Below are 5,709 nucleotides of genomic sequence, written 5' to 3' on the forward strand. Positions count from 1 at the left end.
ATAAAAGCCTGGGGAAAAGAAGGTCCAGTGACAGGCCCAAAGTGGGATCCAGGTCAAGGAAAGGCCCAAGACCTGATACCATTACTGAAGCTATGGGGCGTTCACAAAAAGGGATCTACCATGACTGCCCTCCAAAAGACCCAACAAGCAGCTGAAAGAGTCAGATGCAGATACTTACACCCAACCAATGGACAGAAGCTGCTGACCCATCTGGTTGAATTAGGGAAAAGTTGGAGGAAGCTAAGGAGGAGGGCAACCCTGTAGGAGGACCAGCAGTCTCAATTAACTTGGACCTCTGAGATCTCTTAGACACTGGATCACCAACCAGGCAGCATACACCAGCTGACATGAGGCCTCCAACACATAAGCAGCAGATGAATCCCTGGTCTAGGTTCAGTCAGAGAAGATGCACCTAACCCTCAGGAGACTGGGAGCCCCAGAGAGTTCAGAGATCTGGTGGGGTGGGTGGGGTGGGGACATCCTAGTAGAGACAGTGTGGGGGGTAGTACGGTTGGGGGTGCAGGGAGGAGGTATGAGATGTGGAACCCTCAGAGGTGGACCGGTTGGGGAATAAAAGCTTGAGTGTAAAAATTAATTAATTAATTAATTAATTAACTTTAGAAATGAGAGTCAATGCTGCTTGCATTGGCACAAACAAGGGCTCACTAAATTATCAAAATTTTATTATAAAAAATGTTAGCTAATTTTCTCACATAAAAATAGACTTTATATCTAGACATGGCAGCCACAAGTGCTGTGCCCAAGAAACAGCACAAGACTCGCTGTGTTAAAAAAATAAAAAGGACTTGCTTTCTGGTTCATTTACTTCAAATATAATTCTGTGTTTCAGTTTCTAAGAATCAAGGGGCTGAAGTAATAAAATGATGATCCAAAGGGTACCTGGGGTAAATGATTAAAAGGATATGCTATTTCTAAGGAAAGTAGCTTATGGAAATAAAAGACTAGTCTTTGGTCTGCAAGAGTGAGGTATTTCAATATCAGAAAACACGAGCAAGAGAGAGCTATCCTGGGCAGAACACAGAGCCGTCAGCCTGCATCTGTCACTGACTCGAAGTCGTTCATCTGCTGCTCACTTTCTTCCCCTCCTCAGGACCTCTGACCCCAACGGAGCTAAGGTTGGTTCTCAGCAACTTGGTACAACTGGAAGCTTCATCACTACTAGTGCCCTTTTACAGTGCTGGAAGGTGTTTTGAACACTACCATGGGAGAAAAGTAATCAACACCATTACCTCTCTGTGAATCCTGTGAGCTAAAATAATGACTGGCCTAGTAAGACATGCCCACTGGTGTAATAGCACTAAATATCATGGAAGTTACAAACTACATTTTGATTGGATTTAAGTCCCACTCCACAAATTGAGGCCAATACTTGCCACCATTATTGAAGTAACAATGGAATAATTGTATGGTTAGAGGTCACTATCACATGAGGAATTATATTTAAGGGTCAACACATTAGGATGGTTGAGAACCACTTATCTAGATGAACATAGCTCTCAAACCTCCTCAGAGAAGCTTCTATTTGCAGTACATGGTGATTAACACAGAGACACATAACTAATCAACATACAGAGAATTAGAGACTACAGGGTACTCAGTTCTAAGTAGACATCTATATTGTACCTTCCAAACTCAGGGACCACTGAAGAAGAGGGATTAGAGGCATTGTAAGAGGCATAGGTAATAGTTGACTCTATAAGGAACCAGTATCTTCCTGACACAGCAGGGCAGTTGCACAAATTAACTCACAAAAACTGCGACAGAGTGCATAAAGCTACACAGGCTTAATTAAGTCAGACAAAATATTAGCATAGATGGCAGAAGTGGGCTTGAAGCAACACCCAAACTTGTGAAATAATGTAGGAGGCCCTGAAATGCTCCTATACTGAAATGAATGCATAACAAATAGACAAAAATATATGAGTGAATGAATGAATGAATGAATATTCATTCCTATAACTTTGAGCGCATAACAATATGAGCACAGATGACCTGGGACGCGTGCAAAGCACCTGTTGTCATGGAAGCAGGAACACAAAGACAAGGAGATCCTGTAGCAAGCTGCAGTATAGTCTGGCGGAATTGGAGCGCTCACTACGCGAATTCAATTGAAAGACCCTGTTTCAAATAAATACGGTGTAGAGTGTTGTACGAAGACACAGGAAATGACCTCTGCCCTGCACATGCACTCTCATAGACGTGCACAACACGCTCCACAAATAAAAGTGAGCCTGAATTAATAAAATATAGAGTTAAGGAAGCTTACATCCACAAGTATAGATGCGTATTCATTTCCCGTAATGTGAATAAATAAATCTCATTGTCAGTGAGAAGCTCCAGACGGTTCTTTATAATTAGGATGAAAAGAAAAGGAAATGGCTTCTTCCCTTTGCTTTGCATCTTTGACTGTGTGTTAGTTGCTTCTCGGGCAGCAACAGAGCATATGACTGCATTCACAGTAGCCATGTAAATGAATGGGAGACGTGACTAGTGTTCAAAGTTATGTAGATTCAGTGCACTGACGGGAGAGTGAGAATATGGAATAATTATGTTTTATTTGTGGGACACATTCTATCTGCTTGCTATCTTGAAACTGAAAACCGAGATACCTATGGGCTGCAAGTCCTTGCTGTAAGGACTCCTGGTTTTCTGAATTCAGAACATACTTCTAGAGCCAGGGGAAGGTAACCATGATGGCTGACTGGAGCTTCTCCAATCCTATCAGAAAACATTGAGGCTAGAAGGGAATGGGTATTCTTGGGTTCAAATCTACTATATTTTCCCCATGTGTGATGATTGCTTCTTCAACTCTTGTCTTTGCAGTCTTTTAGACAAAGGAAGTAAAATATTTACCAAGTATAAGAATGTACACTTGATAATTTAGCCTGAGGATGTCTCTCTCTGGTAGAATTGTTGTCTACATCCATAAGGCCCTGGGTTTGATCATTCATACCACCAAATCCATCACCGCAAGAACACCGCTGACCTGGCACAGCACCAGCATAAATAAAGGAGACACAGTCAGGTATTTAATTCCTCAATTGCAGGTGAATCTTTCTTTTATAATTAAGTCCAGATTACTATAAAATTGGGCTTTAGTGCTTCCTGAAATATTACTAAGCATGATAGCATTAAGAAAGTTATTTAATAGGTATAATGTGAACAAAGTTTATGATTGATAGCCTGGAAAAATACTAAGTCATCATGTCTTTAAAAATAGGGACATTCAATTGAAATATGATACAGTTTTATATTTTTTTAAAGTGTGCCCTCTACACTTACATGCCTTCTGGTAAGCAGATATAGTTCCATAAGTAGGATGTAGAAAATTTATGGTTTGTTTCCTATGACACAGAAAGTTCTGCATACACATTCCATCAGGACTTTCCCAATTCTAAAGCCGGACACTGTTCTCACAACGTATCTCATATTTTATTTAATTTTGATCTTTGAAAAATTGAGAGACTGATGGTAGGGTTGGGCGGCGGGAAGGATGGCGCAGACTCAGGGCACCGAGAGGAAAGTCTGTTACTACTATACGATGCTGGAAACTACTATTATGGACAAGGGCACCCAATAAACCCTTCACTGAATCCGTATGACTTACAATTTGCTGCTCAACTATGGTCTCTACCGGAAAGTGGAAATCTATTGTCTTCACAAAGCCAATGCTGAGGAGATGACCAAGTACCACAGCGATGACTACATTAAATTCTTGCATTCAATTCACCCAGATAATATGTCTGAATACAGCAAGCAGAGGCAGAGATTCAACGTGGGTGAGGACTGTCCGGTATTTGATGGCTTGTTTGAGTTCTGTCAGTTGTCCATGGGTGGCTCTGTCGCAAGTGCTGTGAAACTCAATAAGCAGCAGACAGACATGGCTGTGAACTGGGCTGGGGGGCTGCACCATGGAAAGAAGTCTGAAGCATCTGGCTTCTGTTACGTCAATGATATCGTCTTCGCCATCCCGGAACTGCTAAAGTATCACCAGAGGGTACTGTATATTGACATTGATATTCACCATGGCGATGGCATGAAAGAGGTCTTCTATTCTACAGACTGGGTCACGACTGTGTCCTTTCATAAATATGGAGAGTACTTCCCAGGAACTGGAGACCTACAGGATATTGGAGCTGGCAAAGGGAAGTACTATGCAGTTAACTACCCAGTGCGAGTCAGCATTGATGATGAGTCTTATGAAGCCATCTTTAAGCCAGTCATGTCCAAAGTAATGGAGATGTTCCGACCTGGAGCAGTGGTCTTACAGTGGGGCTCAGATTCCCTCTGGGGATCAGTTAGGTTGCTTCAGTCTGACCATCAAAGGGCATGCCAAGTGTGTGGAGTTGGTGAAGCGTTTTGACTTGCCTATGCTAATCTTGAGAGGAGGTGGCTACACCATCCATAATGTCTCTCTGTGCTGGACTTAGGAAACAGCTGTGGCCCTGGAAATGGAGATCCCTAATGAGCTACCGTACAATAACTACTTTGAAGACTGTGGACCAGATTCCAAGCTTCACAACAGCCCTTCCAAAATGACTAACCATAACACCAATGAATACCTGGAAAAGATCAAGAAGTGGCTCTTTGAGAACTTGAGAATGCTGCCCCATGCCCCTGGGACCCAAATGCAGGCCATTCCAGAGGATGCCATCCCAGAAGAGAGCAGTGATGAGGATGAGGAAGACTCTGATAAATGAAGCCCTGTCTGCTCTTCTGACAAACGCATTGCTTATGAGGAAGAATTCTCTGATTCTGATGAGGAGGGAGAAGGTGGTCACAAGAACTCTTCTAACTTCGAAAAAGTCAAAAGAGTCAAAACACAGGATGAGAAAGAAAAAGGATCCTGAAGAGAAAAAAAGAAGTCACAGAAGAGGAGAAAATCAAGGAGGAGAAGCCAGAGCCCAAAGGGTCAGAAAAGAAGTCAAGTTGGCCTGAGCAAGGCCTGAAGCTCCATCTTCTCCCCAAGTCCCTCACTTGCCCCCAATTTCTCAGATTTTATGTTTTCTGTTCCTCTATGTATTATATAAAATATGTTAACTATAAGATCTCCAGGGACTAGATAGGAACCAGGGACCAGCACATAGGATAGTGGTGCTGGGAGAACTCTTCCCAGAGCTCCCTTGTCTGTCCTACTCCAGGTCTTAGTTTTGAACTGTGTAGGGTCCGAGTGGAAAGAAAACAACAGGAATACAAAATCCTGAACTGCCAAATGCCCGCTTAGGAGCTCTGTTAAGATGCCCTTGTTAGCTTTTTCAGAAGGAGTGACTGGGTCTTCTGAGATCTCTTTTCAGGCTTGGGTAACATCAGCCATTTTTAGATTGGTTCTGATTATTACTCCCCGCCCATCCTGGGCAAGCAGAAAAACTTATATTGCCCTGTCTTCCTCCAATTCTGTAGGTGCATGTTGTTACCCTAGCTTCCATTTTGAGACATTTTCATTTTGTAAGATTCTTTGTAATAAAACAGCACATTTCTATACCTTAAAAATTGATATTTCTTATTTGGATTTATTTATTATTGTGAATATAAATTCTCTGGACACTCATGTATAGATTTGCATGGGTCATTTCTTCATTCTCTCTTAGGAAGGACACTGACAAATGAAAGGTACATATTTTTTAATCTGTATAAAAGATTGTAAACTTGCCCCCAAATTTGCAATAGCATTGTTCATTCACACAAGCA

The 5,709-nt window shown here is 42.0% G+C and overlaps 1 pseudogene; it reads left to right on the top strand.

Annotated features, from left to right (window-relative positions):
* Window positions 1-3,514: 3,514 nt before the first annotated feature.
* On the top strand, window positions 3,515-5,083 carry LOC116886971 (annotated as a pseudogene).
* Window positions 5,084-5,709: the final 626 nt, after the last annotated feature.

This window comes from Rattus rattus, chromosome 18 (genome assembly GCF_011064425.1).
Source record: "Rattus rattus isolate New Zealand chromosome 18, Rrattus_CSIRO_v1, whole genome shotgun sequence".
Lineage (NCBI taxonomy): Eukaryota > Metazoa > Chordata > Mammalia > Rodentia > Muridae > Rattus > Rattus rattus.